This window comes from Lagenorhynchus albirostris, chromosome 4 (assembly GCF_949774975.1).
Source record: "Lagenorhynchus albirostris chromosome 4, mLagAlb1.1, whole genome shotgun sequence".
NCBI classification, from domain to species: Eukaryota; Metazoa; Chordata; class Mammalia; order Artiodactyla; family Delphinidae; genus Lagenorhynchus; species Lagenorhynchus albirostris.
The window spans coordinates 125574041-125597703 of NC_083098.1; positions in this window are offsets into that span (position 1 = coordinate 125574041).

The window sequence follows — 23663 nt, forward strand, 5'->3', positions numbered from 1 at the left end:
GTCTATGGAAGAGGCATGTATATGTACGTATGTGAGTGGAAACAAAGTGTGTGCTACTTTGAATCACATACTAAAATTCACCAGAGAGCACCTACCCTGGAGTTAGAATACATAGTATGATTTACCTTGTGGATGTCAGCCAGCCTCTGTCCTAATCCACCCCAGTGCTCTCACAAAGGGCCCATGAATGCGATAGACACCTCGGCAGCTATGGAAGCTAAGCATGGGCCCAACAGGAAAGCTGCTTCTCAGCAAAGCTTATCAAGTTACTGTCTGAGTTGAAAGTCCAACCTGTCAACTGTCAACAATCAGAACGGATACTAAAACTCAGTATGGTTCTATCACACGTGGAGACTAACCGGATATTGGTTAGGGTTGGATTACTGTGAATGCCTTCTGCTCTGAAGGGGGCAACAATGTTTCCTGACTGAGACTTTGTGTGCTCCAAAGGTGGATTTGCCTTTCTTTCTGCACTGACTTAAATAACATCACTATTCAAAGCCTTATGGAGGGTCTGATCTACCAAACAGGGTCCCATAGCATATTGATTTGGATGAAAGGAACTACTTTATCATAGAAGAGGTGTGACAGCGTGCACCTAATTCTGGAATCCACCAGTCCTACTACGTACTGCTTCACATGGAAGCTTCCAGACTAATAAAACATTGGAATAGCCTCTCAAAGGTGCATTGAAGTCATTAGTTTGGGGATGACACCTTGTATATTTGGGAAGTTTTTCTTAACATGAAGTATGTAGTTTGAAGCAACTATTCTATGCTGCTGACAGCTGCAGTACATAGGCCTGGAAACCAAACAGTAGAAGTGATCTCCCTCAACATCATTCTTGAGGACTCACTTGGAAAAACTATTTTCTAGGTGAAGGAATGCTTCCACCTGTGGACACCAGAAGGACTCACAAAATCAAAAGCTACAGATGCCCCCCCAATTTTATATGCCTACAGATCATCGAAGAGAAAAGGGAGCTACTACATTGTTAGGGGTAAATATCTCTGATTATCATAAGAAGATTAGGTTGCTTCTAAATAATGGGAGTAGGGGGTAAAATGTCGTAACTAAGTGGACTCCTTAACACGTCCATGCCTGGTAATAAGCAAGAATAGGCAACCGCAGCCCCCGCAGCCTGACAAGGGCACAGTAAGCACGGCTTAAATCCCTTAGTGGTGAAGATCTTGATTACCCTGTGGGCAAAACAACCCAGACCCACAGAATTGCTGCCTGAGGGTAGGGAGGCTAGAACGAGTAATAGAGGAGAGGCAAAATAAACGTCAGCTTTGGTCTTGGACCACATTAGCAGGGACTAGACTAAGGTGGTTTCTCTCACTGTACTCTGTGTTTTGAGATTTAAAAAAAAAAGAAATCGTGACCTCCTCGAAAAATCAATGAAAGAACAGAGAGAACTTAACATGGGCATGAGTGGATGGAGCTCTAAGGGGTAGACTGTTGCAGGCTTTGCCAATGCCATCCTCCCTCAACGTTTCCACGCACACCAGTGGTCTCCCACTGCATGCAGATGCCACTTTCTGTCCTTCCTCTGGCTTCAGACACACGTGTGGTTAGCACACTAGAGGAAGTCTAGAAGTGCCAGGCAGTTATGTCTTTGAAATCCACACCCAATAAATCATGAATGCATGTTGATTGATAGTCATTCCAGCTTCCTTGCCACTGGGCTGGGACTATTCTGAGGGATATTTTTCACTGTTTCTCAGAGACCTCCAGTAGCATTAAGCACTAGTTGCCTATAGAATAATCTGTCCTTTAATGTACAGCCTTCTGTATCTACTTCTGTATTAGTTTCCTACTGCTGCTGTAACCAATTATAACCATAGTGGCCTAAGACAACGCAAATTTATTATCTTACAGTTCTGGAGGCAAGAAGTCCAAAATGGGTTTCACTGGCCTGAAACTACAGTGTGCAGGGTCACACACTCTCTGGAAGCTCTGAGGATGACCTATTTCTTGCCTTTTTCAGCTCCTAGTGGCTGCTTCTTCTATTATCAAAGTGCATCACTCCAATCTCTGCTTCTGTGCTCACATGGCCTTCTCTTCTGTAGTCAAATCTCCCTCTGTCTCCCTCTTACAAGGACACTTGTAATACCATTTAGGGCCCACCTGGACATTCCAGGATAATCTGTCCACATCAAGATCCTTACCTTAATCACATCTGTAAAGACCTTTTGGCCATATAAGGTAACATTCACACGTTCCAGGAATTAGACTTGAATATCATGGGGGCCCTTATTCAGTCTACCACAGTTTCTGTCCTTTGATTCACCTCATTCACTTCCCTACCATGCTTCTTGGAGTCAGTTCTCGAACAAACTATTTGCACTTCAATGCTAATCACAGAGTCTGCATCTGATATTAGGATAGCTATCATTATATATTGGTGATAGCTCTTACACTGCTTCTCTCCTTAGATTCTAGCAATAAAATATCTGCCAGTGTTCTTGTCCTCTTATGTAAAATTTTCTGATAGTATCTTTTCAACTCCACATAACAGTGTTGACATTTTAAGTACCAAATATGAATTCCCAAATCCTTAACAAAGACTACAATGGTATACAGAGCTTGGCCCATGCCTTTCTCTTCAGCAACATTCTCTCCCGAACATTTGGGACTGATCTCAGTTCTACAAATGCACCAAGCCTTTTCTTCCTGCTTGAGATATTTTGTTCCTTCACCCCAAACTTAAACCGTCCCATTCATTGCTTAGTTAAGCCCTACTGATCCTTCAGATCTTATTGTAAATAGGCCCCAGAATGGTCTGCCCTAACACTCCATCATAATTAAGTCTCCCAATTTTAATAGCTCATAACATCTTATATTTGCCCTTTTTAATCTCTTCTCACCATTTGCAATTATTTATGTATCTGATTAGCTCTTAGCATCTGCTACCACGAAAGCCTCTAAACTCACAAGTCAAGGATCATATCTGATAAGTTCTTAAACATAGAGCCTTTTGCCGTGTCTGGCAGATGGAAAGTTATCAACGCATATTTGGCAAATGGATGAATAAAGAAGGAAATGAATGAGTGGAACTTTAAATGCCACCTTAGTCTTGCGATGCATTGTCTAGGATGCATATCTCATAGAAAGGGAGTAAGCATGCTTTTTATTTTATTTTATCTGTTTTTGTCAGGACTGTGGTACAGAATATCTTTTTAAATGCAATGCATAAAATATTTAAATGCCACAAATAAGCTTTTCTCCTCAGTTTTATTCTGCAGGCTATAAATATTTAGTGCTTTATTCAGTTTCATATTTTCTAGCATAAGCTCGTTTCTCTTCTCTGCAAACAGATAAGCCATGTTAGGATCTATGTAAATAGGTAGCATTAGCATTTGTGGTTTCTAATCGTAGCCAAGCACTGGCATTCATTAAAGCCATTTGTCTTCCTTTTGCTTTCCCTACATTTTTGTTCTTTCTTTTGTTTTCATTTCTCTATGCTAATTTTTCTTTGGACTGCTTTTCTTTTGTAGGCAGATGCAAGAAATACAAGAACTATCATTATCAATTTTAACATTGAACAATGCGAATCAAGAAATTATTAATTCCTTTTTTTATGATATTTTTCTCTTTTCCTTTCTCCTTTAATTTACAATAAATCTGGTATCTCTGTGCTGTCATAGTTTCCTCTTTCTCCCCACTCTCTCCCCGCAATGTTGAATTAATCTCTTTTCCATGCCATTCCAAGGACTCAGTCATTGCCAAAGATTTTTCAGCTAAATCAGAAACAATTTATTTAGGCCTGACTCATTCAGTCGTTTATTCATGCAACAATATTCACTGACTGCCAGCTAGAAGCCAAACACTCTTTTAGGGATTCAGCAGAGGACAGAATGAAGCCCTTATCTTCAGGAAGTTTAGATGTTCTAGCATAAACTAAGGAAAAGATAGGATGAATAACCATACAAGCATAATAGTATATATGGACTCTGGAGAAAAATAAAATAGGGTAAGTGGAATAGGGATTGCCATGGGGCAATTGTATGGGGGTGATTCCCATTTTGAACAGAGTGGCAAGTGAAGACTTCAGTGAAAAGATGACTATATTAGTTAGTGTTACCAAACACACAGAGCCACAGAGCCACTGATTATGTGTGTGTGTATGCGTATTTTGTTTGTTTGTTTTTTAGTAAAACGGAGTATTCTCCATAATGTGGTTAGGCCTCACCCAATCTATTGAAGGCCGTAGGAGAAAAAACTGAGGTCCCCTGAGAAGGAAGGAATTCTGCTTTCAGACTGCCTTGAGATTCAAGACTGCAACATCAACTCCTACAGGAATTACCAGCCTGCTGGCCTGCCTTGCATATTTTAGACTTACCAGCATCAAAATTCACATGGGAGATTTATTTTAAGGAAATAGATTTTGGATTTTAGACTTTGTGTTTTCCCCTGGGTTATGATCAGAGGGGTAATATGATTTGTCTTATTTTTAAGGATCATTCTTAATGTTAGGTTAAATAAATAGACTATAGAGGAACAAGCGTGGAGGAGAGAGACAAATCCAGAAGAGAGACGATTGTGGTCCTGATGGAGGTGGTGAGAAATATGAGACTGTGAATGTATGTACAGGTCTCAGTATGCTATTTTATTTAGTTCCTGTATTCAAATCATAGCCATTGGGGCTTCCCTGGTGGCGCAGTGGTTAAGAGTCCGCCTGCCGATGCAGGGGACACGGGTTTGTGCCCCAGTCCGGGAAGATCCCACATGCCACGGAGCGCCTGGGCCCGTGAGCCGTGGCCACTGAGCCTGCGAGTCCGGAGCCTTGCTCCGCAATGGGAGAGGCCACAACAGTTAGAGGCCTGCATACCGCAAAAACAAACAAACAAACAAATCATGGCCATTGATTGCAGGTTTAGATAACAAAAGATACCATGTACCCAAATTCATTAAGTTATTGAGCTTTGGAGAGTGAGAGTTGGTTTACCAAGGTTTACCTCTATTTGGAAGGTAGCCCCACCTTATGATGGATCAGATATGGATAGCTGAGAGGAGGCAGGGATAACTCCTGTTGCCTGAGCAACTGGAAATATGTTGCATTTACTGAGATGCAAATAACTGCAGAGGGAGCAGTTAAGTTGGAGATGTCTGCTAGATATCTGAGTGGAAATGTCAGTGGGCAGATAGACAAATCTGGACTTCAGAGGAGGGGTCTGGGCTATAGACACAAAATTGAGAATTGTCGGTGCACAAAGGATGTGGTCATTTTGAACCACAGCAAATTAGCTACTGAAATGTTTCCCCAGATTCCCTTCCCTCTGAGCTCTGTGTTAGGGTTGTCCACAGGAGACGTTTGTGGAAGATTTGGAAGGTGGAAGTGTATCAGCAGGCCTGAAGCTCTGAAGGGTGGGCACCAGCCATTGCTCTAAGCTTGCACATGCTATTGCCCATCTGCTTGTACACCTTATTGGCATGGGCCGCACCCAGGCATACTATTCTCCCAGCCCTCACCGAGTTTCTTCCTTTAGCTTCTCCAAATTCTGGGCCAGCATAAGTGCAGCTCCAGGGTGAAGGGTGCCAGCTTCTTCCAGTTTGTCCCAGTTGGAGGCAAGTTCCAGTTTGTCCTGGTGGATTCCAATTTTCCCTTACTCATTGGATCTGGGTTGTCCTTACTCTCTCAAGCTCTATGTCCAGATTTTCTTCCAGACTGTCAGCCCTTGCTGATTTACAGTGACCTTAAAACATACGAGATGCAGAGCCAACAGGCTTCCATAGAACTTCTTCACCAGCAACAACAAAAAGATCCAACGCCTATAGTAAATCCCTTATTCCATATCACTCATGGGGATTCTCCTTCCCTGATCAAACCCTAACTGATACATATGTTACTTAAAGCCATGGAACTAGATGAAATTACTTAGGGGTTCTAGTATAACTATAGAAAATAAGAGGTCTAAGGATTGGGTCCTGAGTCAGTCCTATCTTTAAAGGTCAATTTTATGACAAGAAACAAGCAAGCAAGACTGAGAAATAATAGTCAATATGGTAGGAAAAGAACCACAAAATTTTTCAAAAGAGAATGATCAATTACACCAAGTATTATTCATAGGTCACTAACGACCTTGGCAAGAACAGTTTGGGTGGATTAGGTTCAGGAGAGAAGAGAAAACAGAGATAGAGAATATAGACAACTCTTGAGGAATTTTGTGGTAAAAGGGGCAGAGAAATGGCCTGATAGCTGGAGGGAGAAGTGGTGGTAAAGGGAAGATATTTTAGATGAGAGAAAGAGCCATATTTGTATATAGATGAGACTGATCCAGTACAGAGGGTGATAGGAAACATGCACGCAAGAGAGAGGCATAATGCTGGAGGGATGTTCTTTAATGGTCAAGAAGAACGATACCTAGTGCGCAATTTTCTAAGGCGTTGACCTTAGATAGGAGCACTAACTGCTTATCAAAGTAATAGAGGGAGGACAGAGTCTTTTAGATTCAGGGGCAGGAGGGCAGGGAGATGTATTGGTGAGAAGCTGTGAAATTTCTCTTCTATTTTTGGTTTTGTTTTTTTGTTTTGGCTTGCAGGATCTCAGTTCCGTGACCAGGGATTGAACCCAGGCCACGGCAATGAAAGTGCCAAATCCTAACCACTAGACCACCAGGGAACCCCCAAGTTCTCTTCTGTTTACTACAATAGTAAGTTAGGTTTTCAGCTAGGCATAAGGACAGGGGAGAAACTGGTAAAGGATTAAGAAGCAAGGAGAAGGTATGAAATAGTCGGCTGAGGACAATGGAAGAGTGGATGGACTAGAAAACATGGATTGCTCAGGAAGCACTGATGGTGAACTAAAGATCAGTGCCCATGAATTTCAACCATGATCAGCATGATTGTGTGTTTTCTCCAAACAAGTTCAGTTGTGAAGATGCAATCATACTCAGTGGAGAATATGGTTTGACCAGGATTAGGGGGGTTGCCAGGTGAGTACAACAAAGAGAGAAAACTTGGAGATTATATATTTTTTACTATATACAGAATTAATAGCTTCCCCAGTAGCTGTATACTCTTTTGCTCTTAAGTATTTTGTTAAGTGTGGTGTATGTGCTTTTCTGTTTTCAACTAACAAATATTTACTTAGTACTACTACTAATAGCTAATATTTACTATGTTGCAGCCACCTTTCTAAGCACTTTGCCAGTATTTTTATCACTTAATCTTCATATCAATCCTATGAGAAAGGTAATATTATAATCTGCTCTATCCAGATGAAGGCACTGAGGCACAGAGAAATAACTTGCCGAGGATCAGACAGTAAGTAGCTGAGATATAAATCCAGTACGAGGTCTCAGAACCTGAGCTCCTAATCACTGCATTGCAGTTGTCTGTGAATTAAATGGCCTGCCAACAGTTCTACAGCATAAAAAGCAGATAAGCTTTAATTAACAAATTAGTTAGGAAAACATACACCCATAAAGCAAAGAGTGAGAAAAACAGATTAATATAATTCTATTAATACAAAATGTTTACCAGTTGGAAATTCATATATAGGATAAAGAATTATCTAAATGGATTTTAAAGCATGGGGAGGATGTAAAGAGAAGAGAAGAAAGCCCCCCGGTGGTGGGAAAGCAGAAGCAAAGTCTGGGAGATGGGCTGGAACCTAATGCATTGAGGAAGAGTAAGGGGTGTGACAGGGGTGAGGTGAGATTGAATTTGGATGGGAGTAGTGCGAAATAAATTTGGGAGGGGGGAATAATGGGAAATAAATTTGTGGGTAGGGGTGTTGCAGAGGAAGCAAGGGGCAGGAGAGGGAAATGATGCTTTAAGATGTATGCAACAGAGCTTAAGCATGATTGATCCGTATGGGAACCCTTCCTGGTGGGTCTTATGTAAAGAACAAACCACACTTGACCCCTTGGGGCATGGAGAAGGCCAGCAGCCATGGGAATGGGTGGAGGGGAGGGCTGTGGCCACATTAAATTCATCTTTTGTCCTCCTATTCTCTATGCCCATTTTCTTTCCCAGCACTTAGTAAATGTTTACCAAATGTTAAATAGAAAATGAATATCTATGGAATTTGGTGACCAACTGAATAAGGGAATAAAGAAAACAATTTTCATGCTTTAAATTTTTCATAAACCAAGAAATTATTAAGGCTAATGGTAAAATGAGAATGTTGAAAAAGGGAAAGCAGTTTAGAAAGAAGGAAAGTTTCTGGACACCAGAATGAGTATAAACGCTATGCTTCTCAGCAATTCACTCACATGCGGCAGTGGCTCATTAGTTACCTAAGAGAAGTCATACCCAGCAACCAAACCGGGTAGAAAATTGTGCTTTCTGGTCACAAATTCATTGTGGATTTCCAGAGGAATAATGAAGAGAGGTGTGCCTTTTTATTGTTCGCTTGTTTGTTTCCCTTGTGCCTAGGTGGGAGGCCTGAGAGTAACACAGTAATAACATCAGCTGTGCTTATAAATATCCCCCTTCCACTGAAAGAGGCTTGTTCCGCTATGTGCAAACCTGGTGTGTAATTATATATTTACAAGATATACATAACAATAGCTGGATGGTAAGCACTAAGGAAGTAAAATGAGAAAAAAAACTGAGTAGTGAATTCAAAGAGAATTTAGAAATATCTTGCTGCTAACTGTACCATGCACAGTCTCTACGAATAAATTTCATGTGTGCAAATGAAGTATGAAAAGTTAATTTGACAGCTAACAATATCAAGTGAAAATTTTACCCTTCAGAAAACCACAGTGCATTTAGAATTTTTTCCCCCAATTTTCTCAAGCTTTGGTGGGTAAAACTGTGAGGGCTGGGTTTTTCTCACTTCTAAAAATAGTATTATAGTGATTCACATTTACCAAGGTGTATTGTGTCAGTTTGGTTAATCCAGAACCTGTTTTCCCAGAATTCCCTTCAGGGTTCTGCGTTAGAGGAATTTATACAAGGTTTGAAAAACAGCCATTAATCTCTGCAGGTGCTATGCTTACATATAATATGACAGAAAGGAGCACTAGTCCCACGGGTTCTAATTTGTCTTCTCTCCCTCTCCCAAATCTGCACCCAGCTCTTTTTCCCACTGTCACCCTTGCTCACCATCTGTGCCCCAGGCCTCCCGCCAGACTATGGGTTATGGACCTACAGAAACAGTGCTGAAGCAAGAGTCCCACTGACCCTTCAGCTTTATTAAGGTATGACTTAATACACTCAAAAGCATACATTTTTAAGTGTACACTTTAATGAGTTTTGAAAAATGTATACACTCAGGTACCTACTTTCCCAAATGAGATAAAGAATAGTTCTGTTACCCCAGAAAGTTCTCTTCTCCATTTATAATCGACTTTCCCATCCTCACCCCTAGAAAACCATGGATCTGACTTTTATCACTCCAACATAGTTTTGCTTATTCTAGAACTTTATATGAGTGTCATCGTACATTAAGCATTTTAGTGCTTGGCTGTTTTTGCTCAGTATGCTTTCGAGATTATCTATGTTGTATCCATCATTCTTTCATTTCTTTATATTGCTTTAAGTGGTCCATCATATGAATATGCCACAATTTGCTTATCCATTCATCTATCAATATGCATATATACTGGCTGATTTCCAGATTTTGGATTTACAAAAAAAGCTGTTCTAAGTATATATCTTTGTGTAATATATTTTATATTCTTAAGTAAATACATAGGAGTGGAATTATTAGGTCATATATAGTACTTGGATATTTAAACTTTATGAGACTGCCAAACTGTTTTCCAAATTAACTGTACCATGTTATACTCCCACCAACAATGTATCAGAGTACCAATTATTTCACGACCACTCCAACACATGGTACTAAGTCATTTTAATATTAGCCATTTCAGAGGGTGTGAAATTGTTTTTGAAGTTGGCTTTAATTTGCACTTGCCGGTTGACTAGCAATATTTTCATATACTTATTAATCATTAGTATATCTTCTTTTGTGAAGTGTCTATTCTAGTCTTCTGCCCTTTAAATTTTTTAAATCAAATTATTGGGGCTTCCCTGGTGGCGCAGTGGTTGAGAGTCCGCCTGCCGATGCAGGGGACATGGGTTCGTGCCCCGGTCTGGGAAGATCCCACATGCCGCGGAGCGGCTGGGCCCGTGAGCCATGGCCGCTGAGCCTGCGCGTCCGGAGCCTGTGCTCTGCAACGGGAGAGGCCACAACAGTGAGAGGCCCACATACCGCAAAAAAATAATAATAATTATTATTGAGTTGTAGGGATTCTGTTTGTATTTTGGATATAAGTCCATCTTCAGATTTATGTATTGTAAATATTTACTCCCAGTCTGTGGCTTACCTTTTCATTTTTTTGGTGACATCTTTTGAAGGCCAGAAGCTTTAAATTCTGGTGAAGTCCAATTTATCGATTTTTATTACATTAAGGCTAGTATTTTTTATATCTTGTCTAATAAACGTTTGCATAACCTCAGATTGCAAGATTTCTCCCTACATTGTTTTCTAGAAGTTTTATTTTTACATTTAGGCCTATGATCAATTTCAAATAATATCTATATATGATATGAGTTAGGCTGAGGTTTACTTTTTTCTATATGGATAACCAGCATCATTTGTTGAGAAGATTTTTTACAAAAATAAATAAGCTGTGATTTTGACTGGGATTATGGTGGATCTATAGGTCTATTTGAAGGAAAATGACATCTGAAAAACTACAAGTCTTCTAATTCATATATGTGATATAGTTCTCCATTTATTTAGGTCTTCTCTAATTTCTCTCAGCAACGTTTTGTACTTTTCAGTGTAGAGGTCTGCAAGTCTTTTGGTAAATTTATTTCTCTAAGGATTTTATGTTTTATGATGCTGGGTTTTGGAGGGGAGAATTCTAGTAGGTTACTGTTTATTTTGTGTTGTCTTTTAGATTCCTTAGGACTGCAAAAAAAAGTCAGTTTTACTTCTTCCTTTCCAATATCTACACCTTTCTCCCCTCTTTCTTGCTTTATCAGACTGGTTAGCATCTCCATTATAATGTTGAATGCAAGTGGTGAAAGCAAACATCCTTGCCTTTTTTCCTGGTGTAAAAAGAAAAGTGCTCAATATTTCACCATTAAACATGATTTTGGCTCTGATATTTTTTTGGTAGATTTTCTCTATAAAACTGAATAAGATTCCTCCTATTCCTAGTCATCTGAGGATGTTTATCAAGAAGTGGATGTTGAATTTTGTCAAATTCTTTTTCTGCATCTATTGATACGAACAAATGATTTTTTTTCTCCTTTATTCTGCTCGTGTGGTTAACTGCATAAATCATTTTCAAATGTCAAATGAATCCTGCATCCCTGATGCAACCCCACTTGATCATAATGTATTCTCTTTTTTACATAATTCTATATTTGATCTGCTAATGTATCATTAAGGATTTTGTGCCTGTGATCATGAAGGCTATTGATCTATAATTTGCTTTTTTATAATTTTTTTTGTTAGGTTTTGGTGTCAGGGTTATACTGGTCTTATACAAGGAGTTAGGTTGGTTTCCAACTCCCCTGTTTTCTGAAAGATATTGCACGAGATTGGGATTATTTCTTCTTCGAATGTTTTATAGCATTCACCAGTGACACTGTCTGCATCTGACTTTTTTTTGTATGAAAGCTTTTGATTGCAAATTAAGTTTCTTTAATAATTATAGGGCTCTTCAGATTTTATATTTCTTCCTAAGACACTTGTGGTAAACTGTATTTTTTAAGGAATTTGTCTATTTCATTTAAGCTTTCAGATGTATTGGTATAGAGTCATTAGAATTAACCCTTTATTTTCCTTGTATAAGGAAATATATAAGTAATTGGTATATTCTCTTTCTTTTTTTTCATAATCAATCAGTCTTGCTAGATTGTTATTAATCTTTAAAATAAAAAAAACCCTGACTTTTAGCTTTGTTAATTTTCTGTTGTTTGACTATTTTATATTTCATCGATAATTCTAAGTTTATTATTGCCTGCTTATATTTATTTTGGGTTCAAGTTTCTCTTCTTTTTTAGTTAAAGTGGAAATTTAAAATTTTATTTTAAATGTTTCTTCTTTTCTAATATAGGTATTTAAAGATATAAATTCCCTCTAAGACCTATATTAGCTGAATATCACAAATTTTGATATGTTGCACTGTCATTTTCATTCAGCTCAACTTATTTTCTCATTTCTCTTAAAACTTATTGACCCATAAGTAACTTAGAAGCATGTTTTTTAATTTCCAAATATGTGGGGGTTTCTCTATAACTTATTTTTAAAATAGTTTAATTCAATTACCTTACATTCAGGGAACAACTCTAAGAATTCAATGTTTTCAATTTTATTGAGACTTATTTTATGCTCCAATATATATCTTAGCAAGTGTTCAATGTGCACTTGAAAAGAATTATAATCCATAGTTATTGGATATATTTTTACATAAATATTGATTTGGTGATAATGTTCTTCAGATCTTTTATATCATTACTGGCTTTTTCATTGAGATATAATTGACATATAACATTATATTATATATTAGCTATAGCTTTTTTTTGTTTGTTTGTTTTTTGCGGTACGCGGGCCTCTCACTGTTGTGGCCTCTCCCGTTGCGGAGCAACAGGCTCCGGACGCGCAGGCTCAGCGGCCATGGCTCACGGGCCTAGCCGCTCCGCAGCATGTGGGATCTTCCCAGATCGGGGCACGAACCCGTGTCCCCTGCATCGGCAGGCGGACTCTCAACCACTGCGCCAGCAGGGAAGCCCTATATTAGCTATATCTTATATTACTTTGCATGATATATCTTTTTTCATTCCTTTACTTTCAACCTACATGAATCTCTTTATATAATGTGCGTTTCATATAGTTAGTATTTAGTCAGGTCTTGCTAATCCAGTCTGATAATCATTGTCCTTTAATTGGAATGTTTAGACCAACTAATTGTAATTATTGATACAGGTGCATTTAAATCTACCATCTTGCAATTTTTCTTTTATTTTTCCAATTTGTTTTTTCTTTATTGCTTTTTTTCCTGACTTCTTTGGGTTAATCAAACATATTCATATCTGATTTTATTTCTTATGACTTTATCCATATGTATTTTTACTATTTAACTTTCTTTATGTGTAATTATATACATGCTTTATTAATCAAAATCTCTTAGCATTATTATTTTTTCACTTTACAATTCCTGCCTTACAAATATAAACCCCTTATGCAGTATAATTCCATATACCTGTCACTTCTTATCCTTTCATATATTAGCATCATTTACTACTACATGTATTATAACACCCCTGTTATAATAATTAAATATAATTATTTTTGCTTTAAGATACCAGTTGCCTAAATTTTAGGAAATGAAAAGAATAAATAGAGAGCAATCACCATGGCAGAGTAGTAGGACATGAAGCTCACCTTCTGCCACAAATACATCAAAAATACATCTACATGTGGAACAATTCTCACAGAATATCTACTGAACGCTGGCAGAAGACCTCAGACTGATGAAAAGGCAAAAAAAAAATCTCCACATAACTGGGTAGGAAAAAAGAAGAAAAAAAAAGTGAGAAAGGAATTGGATGTGACATACGCCCCTGGGAGGAAGCTGTGAAAGAGGAAAGGTTCCTGCATACTGGGAAGCCCCCTCACTGGCAGGGACTGAAATGGAGCTTCAGAGCCTTGGAGGAGACTGTAGCAGCCAGTTTGTGGCAGCCAGAGCAGAGGGATAACTGCACAGACGGTCAGTGCCGCTGCCCTGCACTCCCCAGGGTGACATGTGCTGGCAGGGGCTGGGTGCTGGAACTCAGGCTTCGGAGATCAGAACTGGGGAGAGGACTGGGGTTAGCTATCTGGAGACAGACTGGGAGACTGGAATCCAGTGTAACCACAGCTGAGGGCGTATGTGGAGGAAGCCTGGGCCACCATAGAGGCCAGTCGCCATTATTTGGGAGATGGGGGGTGGGGGGGAGCCAGATTGTAGCCTTTTTCCCCATGCTTGTGCTCACAGAGGGCAGGACACTGCCTGCACGGGCTCAGGGGAGGTTGTGAGCCACCACTGCCGCCTGCCTGGACTCAAGGAATGGTCGCAAGCAGCCGGCACCACCCGCCCAGAAGCCAGCAGTGATCTCGGGCCACCACCGTCTCCCTCCCTGATGCCAGGAGTGGTTGAGAGCCTCCACCACCTCCCTCCCAGACCACAGAAGTGGTCACAAGCTGCTGCCACCACCCTCACAAACTCCAGGAGTGGTCGGGAGCCCCAACTGCCACCTACCCAAGCTCCAGGAGTGGTCACGAGCCACAACCATTCCCATCACATGCTCCAGGGGCACACCTGAGCCACCACCACAGTTGAGAACCTCAGGACCAGGCACCAGCCAACGCATCTATACACCCCCTATCAAGGGGATAACAACCAGCACACACTGAGGAAAGAGGTGACAGGCATCCACACTAAAAACTGCCCTTGCACCAAATATATTAAACCCACATAAGCTACACAGGGACACCCCCACATATAAATAGCCCTCCAAGATCACAATAGATAACTGTTTATCCTAAACTCACAGAGTAAGAGAAATATAAGTAAAATGAAGAAGAAGAGGAACCACTCCCAGTTAAAAGACCAAGAGCATTCCCCTGAACAAAACAAAGAGTGAAGCAGACCTCTTCGGTCTAATAGACACTGATTTCAAAAGGAGATAATGAAAACACTGAAGGAATTAAGAAAGAAACAGAAATGCAGAGTTCTGTAAAAAGGAACTAGAAACTATAAAGAGGAACCAAGAAAAATTATAAAACGCATCTGCAGAGATGAAAGCTGAGCTAAAGGCAATGAATGGCAGAATAAAATAATGCAGAAGAATGAATAAGTAACCTGGAAGATAGAATAATGGAAATCACCCAATCAGGACAGCAGACAGAAAGCCAAATGAAAGAAAAATGAAAGCAATATAAGAGACCTATAGGACAACATAAAGCATGCCAACCTATGCATAATAGGGATTCCAGAAGGGGAAGAAAGAGAAAAGGGGATCAAAATGTATTTTAAGAAATTATGGCTGAAAACTTCCCAAACCTAAAGAAGGAAACGGGAAGCACAGAGGGTCCCAAACAAGATAAAACCCAAACAGACCTACACCAAGACATATTATAATAAAAATGGCAAAAGTTAAAGAGAGGATTCTAAAGGCAGCAAGATAAAAACAGAGTTAATTACAAGGGAACCCCTATAAGGCTGTCAGCTGATTTCTCTACAGAAATGTTGCAGGCCAGAAGGGAGTGGCAAGATATGGTCAAAGTCCTGAAAGGGAAAAATCTTCAACCTAGGATACTCTACCCAGCAATTATCATTTAGAATTGAAGGAGAGATAAAGAATTTCTCACATAAGCAAAAACTAAAAGAATACAGCAATATTAAACCTATCCTAAAAGAAACATTGAAAGGTCTTCTCTAAATAAAAAAGAAGAATCTATAGGAAAGAGAAAATCACAATTGGAAAAAAAATCATTTAAATAAGCCAATACATAGATTAAAAACAAAATCAAAACATTTTCTGTGAAAGTGATGATAACCACACTGAACAGCAAAAGAATGAACATGAAGATGTAAAATAGGACATCAAAATCATGAATGTGGGAGAGGTCAGTAAGAAAATGGAGATTTTTTTTTTTTCTAGAATGTGTTGGAGCCTATATGACCACCAGTCTAAGACAAGTAGATATAGGAATAGGTTAACATAGTTGAAAAACAGGGTAACCACAAATCAAAAACATACAATAGATTTACAAAAACCCAAAAGAAGAGAACATAAGTATAATAGACAAGAAAATCATCAAATCACAAAAGTAAAAAGGAAAAGAAAGGGACAAAGAAGAAATATAAAATCAACAGGAAAACAAGGTTTAAAATGGCAATAAATACTTATCTATCAATAATTACCTTAAATGTCAATGGATTAAATGCTCCAATCAAAAGACACAGAGTGGCAGATTGGATTAAAAAAACAAGAGCCTACAATATGCTGCCTACAAGAGACACACTTTAGGGCAAAGGACACACAGATTTAAAGTGAGGGGAGGGAAAAAGATATTTCATGTAAAGGGAAATGACAAGAAAGTGGGGGTCATAATATTCATATAAGACAAAATAGACTTTAAAAGAAAGACAATATAGAAAGATAAAGAAGGACACTATATAATGATAAAAGGATCAATACAAGAAGAGTATCTTACACTCATCAACATATATGCACCTAAAACAGGAGCACCCAGATATATAAAACAAATACTAAAAGACATAAAGGGAGAAATAGACAGGAATATAATAATAGTAGGAGAATTTAACACCCCACTTACATCAATGGACAGATCTTCCAGACAGAGAATCAATAAGGCAACAGAGATCCTAAATGATACAATAGAACAATTAGACTTAATTGATATTTTTAGGACATTACATCAAAAAAAACCCAGAATACACATTCTTCTCAAGTGTACCTGGAACATTCTCTAGGATTGACCATACACTAGGTCACAAGACAAGCCTCAACAAATTTAAGAGGATAGAAATTATCTCAAGCATCTTTTCTGACCACAACTGCAAGAAGCTAGAAATTAACCACAGGAGAAAAAAACGATTACATGGAGATTAAACAACATGCTACTAAAAAAACAATGGGTCAATGATGAAATCAAAGAGAAAATTTAAAAATACCTTGAGACAAACAACCATGAAAACACAACCATACAAAACCTATGAGATGCAGCAAAAGCAATTCTTAGAGGGAAGTTCATAGTGATACAGGGCTTCTTCAAAAAATAAGAAAAATCTCAAATAAACAGCCTAACCACTTAAAAGAATTAGAAAAAGAAGGACAAACAAAACCTAAAGTCAGCAGAAGAAAAGAAATAATAAAGATCAGAGAGGAAATAAATACAATAGAGATTTAAAAACAAATAGAAAAAAATAAAACCAAGAGCTCGTTATTTGAAAGGATAAACAAGATTGACAAACCTCTGGTCAGGCTCACCAAGAAGGAAAAAGAGAGAACCCAAATGAACAAAATAAGAGATGAAAAAGGAGACATAAAAACTGATACCACAGAAATACCAAAAGCAATAAGGGAATACTATGAAAAATTATATGCCAACAAATTCGACAACCTAGAAGAAATGGACAACTTTCTAGAAACATACAGCCCACCAAAATTGACTCAAGAAGAAATAGATAATTTGAACAGACCAATCACTAGAAGTGGAACAGAGTCTGTAATTAAACAACTCCCTACAAACAAAAGTCCAGGACCAGATGGCTTCACAGGTGAATTCTATCAAACATACAAAGAAAAACTTAGACTTATCCTTCTCAAACTCTTCCAAAAAATTGAAGAGGAGGGAATACTCCCAAGGATATTCTATGAAGCCACCATCACCCTGATACCAAAACCAGACAAAGACACCACCAAAAAAGAAAACTACAGGCCAATCTCTTTGAGGAATATAGATGCAAAAATTCTCAACAAAATATTAGCAAACCGAATCCAACAACACACAAAAAAGATCATACACCATGATCAAGCGGGATTCATTTGAAGTTCACAAGGATGGTTCAACATAGGCAAAGCAATCAGTGTGATACACCATATCAACAAAAGAAAAGACAAAAACCACATGATCATCTCAATAGATGCAGAAAAAGCATTTGACAAAATTCAGCGTCCATTCATGATAAAAACTGGGTTATGTAGAGGGAACATATCTCAAGATAGTAAAAGCTATTTATGACAAACCCACAGCCAATATAATGCTCAATGGTGAAAAGCTGAAAGGCTTCCCACTAAAATCTGGAACAAGACAAGGATGCCCACTCTCACCTCTTCTATTCAACACAGTACTGGAAGTCCTAGCCACAGCAATCAGACAAGAAAAAGAAATTAAAGAGGTCCAAATTGAAAGGGAAGAGGTAAAATTTTCATTATATGCAGATAACATGATATTATATATAGAAAACCCTAAAAATTTCACACAAAAGTTACTAGAACTTATAAATGAATTCAGCAAGGTAGAAGCATACAAGATTAACATACAGAAATCAGTTGAATTTCTTTACATCAATAATGAAATATCATAAAGGAAATGTAAAAAAAAAAAAGCAATACCTTTTAAAATCACAACCCCAAAAATAAAATACTTAGGAATAAACCTCACCAAGGAGGTGAAAGACTTATATATTTGAAAAGTATAAAACATTAATAAAGGAAACTGAAGATGATTCAAAGAAATGGAAAGATATCCCATCCCCTTGGATTGGAAGAATTAATATTGTTAAAATGGCCATACTACCCAGAGCAATCCACAGATTTAATGTGATCCCTATCATATTACCCATGACGTTTTTCACAGAACTAGAACAAATAATCTTAAAATTCATATATAACATAAAAGACCCAGAATTGCCAAATCAGTCCTGAAGAAAAAGAAAAAAGCAGGAGGCATAATCATCCCAGACTTCAGTCAATACTACAAAGCTATAGTTATTAAAATGGTGTGGTACTGGCACAAAAACAGTCATATTGATCAATAACACAAAAGAGAGCCCAGAAAATAATCTTAGACAAAGGACACAAGAATATACAATGGGAAAAAGACAGTCTCTTCAGCAAATGGTGTTGGGAAAGTTGGACAGCTACATGTAAACCAGTGAAGTTAGAACACACCCTCTCACCATACACAAAAATAAACTTGAAATGGCTTAAAGACTTAAACATAAGACATGACACCATGAAACTCCTAGGAGAGAACATAGGCAAAACATTCTCTGACATAAATCATACCAATGTTTTCTTAGGTCAGTCTCCCAAGGCAACAGAAATAAAAACAAAACTAAACAAATGGGACCTAATCAAACTTACAAACTTTTGCACAGCAAAGGAAACCATAAATAAAACAAAAACACAACCTACAGAATGAGAGAAAATATTTGCAAACAATGTGACTGACAAGGGCTTAACTTCCAAAATATACAAACAGCTCATACATTTCAATAACAGAAAAACAAACAGCCCAATTGAAAAATGGGCAGAAGACCCACAGAGACATTTCTCCAAAAAAAGAAATACAGATGGCCAATAGGCACATAAGAAGATGTTCAACATCGCTAATTATTACAGAAATGCAAATGAAAACTACAGTGAGGTACCACCTCACACCAGTCAGAATGGTCATCATTAAAAAGTCTGCAAATAAATGCGGGAGAGAGTGTGGAGAAAATGGAACCCTCCTACACTGTTGGTGGCAATGTAAGTTGGTGCAGCTACTGTGGAAAACAGTATGGAGGTTCCTCAGAAAACTAAAAATGGAATTACCATATGATTCAGTAATCCCATTCCTGGGCATATATCCAGACAAATCTATAATTCAAAAAGATACATGCACCCCTATGTTCATAGCAGCATTATTCACAGTAACCAAGACATGGAAACAACCTAAATGTCCATTGACACATGAATGGATAAAGAAAATGCAGTACATAGATATAATGGAATACTACTCAGCCATAAAAAAGAATGAAATAGGGGCTTCCCTGGTGGCACAGTGGTTGACAGTCCGCCTGCCGATGCAGGGGACACGGGTTCGTGCCCCGGTCCGGGAAGATCCCACATGCTGCGCTGCGGCTGGGCCTGTGGGCCATGGCCGCTGAGCCTGCGCGTCCGGAGCCTGTGCTCTGCAACGGGAGAGGCCACAGCAGTGAGAGGCCCACGTACAGGGGGAAAAAAAAAAAATGACACAAATGAACTTTTCTATGAAACAGAAACAGAATCACAGTCATAGGAAACAGACTGGGGTTGCCAAGGGTGAGGGTGTTGGGGGAGGGATGGATTGGGAGTTTGAGATTAGCAGATGCAAACTGGTATATACAGAATGGATAAACAATAAGATCCTACTGTATAGTACAGGGAACTATATTCAATATCCTGTGATAAACCATAATGGAAAAGAAAATGAAAAAGAATATGTATATGTATGTATATTATATATATACATATATATATTTATAACTGAGTCCCTTTGCTGTACAGCAGTAATTAACACATTGTAAATCTTTATTCCCATAGATTTGAATTGCTATCTGGTGTCACTTCCCTTCAGCTGAATGAATAACTAACTTCCTCTTACATTTCTCGTAGTGCTTGTCTAATGGAATTGAATTCTCCCTGTTTTCATTTGTATAAAAATGCCTTTATTTTAGCTCAGTTTTGACAGACATTTTTGCTGGATAGAAAAATCTGGATTGACAGGTTATTTTCCACACTTTAAATAAATTTGTTCTATCATCCTCTCTTTCCATTGTTTCTGATGTGAAGTCAGATATTGTCTATAAAACTGTTCAACTCTATGTAGTATTCCTTTTCTCCCCTGGCTACTCTCAAGATTTTCTTTATCTTTGGTTTTCAACAATTATACTAGATATGCCTAGTTGTATTTATTTTGCTTAGGGTTTGCTGAGCCATTTGGATGTGTAAGTTGATTTTTTTCCATCAAATTTAGGAAAATGTATGCTATTACTCCAATTATTTACTCACTTTTTTTTTTGGACTTTACTCATATGCAAGACTTTTGATATGTTGCTCAGATCACTGCAGCTCTGTTTATTTTTCCTGAATCTTTTTTTCTCTGTGTTCTTCCAATTATGTTCTTCCAGTTGATCTATCTTTAAGTCAACTTACCTTTCTTCTGGCATCTCTAATCTGGGCAAAAGACCAGAAAGTTTTATGAGTTTCTAAAAGAAACACTTATCTCCGATAGCTACAGGTCAAGATTTCTGAAAACCTGACCCAAAGTGTAAACCTATGAGTGTCAGAACATCTATTTATGTACAATTGTTGCACACAATATTCCAAAGAACAATCTGAGATGTAATGGCCTGCACTTTAGAAAATCACCTTCACTACAATGTTGTCTCCCCTCTCAATTACTATTATGCTGTCCTGATTATTTCATATGCATAATTATTATTTTAAATGTTTAAAACTGTAAAATAAAATTATTAATTTATCTCTACTTCTAAAAAGTCTCAAGTATCTTATTTGCCCATCTGTTATGCCTTTTTATGGCACTTTGAAAACTGGCATGACTATATGTGTTTGTTCACAGTTCATGAGAAAACTAATACAATTTCTAATTTTATAGGGTTGATATTGTCCCAGTTTTTTCTATCTTTGAATATAAGAATCTAAGTGAAAGAGTGACAGGTAAAATTAGAGCCTTTTGCTGTCTATTGTAAAGACTTTTGGATACTTCAGCAAAATCGAGAAAGCGAATGACTCTAACGACTAGGTTACACATTCTTTTGCAAAACCAGTGATTTCCAGTTCTTTGTTTTAACAAAATGAAGGAGAACCTAGTCAAGGCATCAGGTTGGAAAGTATTAAAAATAGTTTATAGATCACTAGTTGATATTTAGTATCTGATGAGGAAGGACTGAAAAGAATTGAGTAACATTGCTAATACAAGGCTCCTAAAAATTCCATATTCTCTCTTATGGTAATAAAGAATTTAAATATTTCATTTCAGTTCACAAACGTATTTTGTATCAGTGAAGTATAAAAGAATTACGCATAAAATACAATGAAGTTATCCAGAAGTGAAATGGAAATACTAGTTTAACTAAAAAGAATGACAAAATTTCTGACTATTGAAGAGTTTGTTCATGTGAATTAAAAATGGATGAAAACGGTAGAAAATCACAATGCTATTTAGATAACATTAGATACATTTAAAAGTTGAGGCTACAGATTTATTTTAATGCTAAAGTCACACTATACCTGCATGCCAATGATCCATCTACTGCCTCTCAGCTCTAAATTCACCCTTCATTATCTGTTCTGTGATAATGGACTTAGACCTCTTAAGCACCCTTCCTTTGCAGCAAGCACAACATTACGTGTTATCATTAGAGGGAGCGGGAGGAATATTGCAAAAGGAAGAAGCTCTTCCCAGTTCCAGTGTGCTGCTATTTGGGGGTTTTTCTTGTACCTACTTTACGGTTGACATTAGTTGTATGTATGAGGACATCCAATGTCTCTCTGCTCCAACAGCATGCCCAGAGTGTATGGTCCCTCAGTGAGATCATGGTCCCAGTCTGAGCATGGTGACCATTTCATTGTGTCCCTTCTGACATGGACACCTCACCTGCCTGTTTTTGTGCTGCTCTGCCATCAGGCAAGCATCTGATGCCATGATTCCTTCTATGTCCACCTGTCAGCACTCAGGTCCTACAGAGCATGGTTTCTCCAACGCTGGGTCCTGCAGGGTGCAGCTCTCTGCTTCTGCCCCCTGCAGAGCACCTCGTGCCCAATTTTGAGTTCCTATCAAACACCATTTCTCAAGCTCTGGACGCCTACAAGGTGTGTGGCTTTCTTCGGCACCCAGCTTCTGCAGAGGACAACTTCTCCAACTCTATGAGGCATGAAGTGGCCACCAGTCAGCTACTTCCCATGGCGTCTCTTCCAATGACTTTATAGCAGGTCCTGAGACATAGCTCATCCATGCAAATGACTTCCGCAGAACCCTAGACGGATTCCCAACAAGTGTCACCAGCGCAGAGCCTCAGTGATTTCTCCATCATTCATTGAGCCCAGCCCTGACCTCTACAAGGAGGTCTCAGTCTTAGCCTAAGGTGGGTGGCTGAGGTGAGGGGTGGGAGGTGGGGGTGCTAGAGTGCTCTATCTCAGCTCAGAGAAAGGAGATGATGTTCATTATATCTGATATTCATTCATTCATTTTATAATGTTTTCACTTCTCATTAGCCACTTCCCCATTATTGCAAATCCTATTATAGTTAAGAATCCTTTTTTGTTTTGTTTTTAGAGTTAAACTATCATTCATGCGAAGTATTTTTGTTTTAAAAATTAGTATTTGCATTTCATTTTATATTTTTATTTTCCATGATTATTTAAATATAATTCTATCAAATGGACATTATTCACCAGTATATATTTTACCAGTGAGTAGATAAATGCTTTACTTCCTGATCTTTGGGTCTGTCAAATTCATCTTCATTTTGTGTTTGCAGTGGACGACAAGTCAACAGTTCAGAGGAATGTTGGGTTATATTTATTTTTTTTATACATGGTAGAGGTTTCTCTGTTGTCATCTGTCATCAAAAATTGCTGAGTACTCTAAAGTGATCTTACTTTCTGTGTGTGACCCTCTCTTTCTTTTCCTTGGATGCTTGCAAGTTTCTTTCTTTAAATTTGAAAATCAATGAGTTTATCTATTTTATACATAGTAGTTTGTATCTCTCAATCCTGTATCCCTATCTTGCCCCTCCCCACTCCCCTTTCCCCATTGGTAACCACTAGTTTGTTTTCTATATGTGTGAGTCTATTTCTGTTTTGCTAATATTCCATTGTGTATACATATACCACATCTTCTTGATCCATTTATCTGTTGATGAACACTTGGGTTGCTTCCATATCTTGGGTACTGTAAATAGTGCTACAAGGATACATTGTAGGTCACAGGTAATTATAGCCATTCTTTTGTAATAACTTTTAATGGAGTATAGTCTATAAAAACACTGAATCACCATGCTGTACACCTGAAACTAATATGATATTATAAATCAACTATACTTCAATTAAAAAAATTAAAGTTTTGTAATAAAAAAAAGATAGAAAAATACTTGCCTAGCTACAAAATACCTGACCAGTACTCC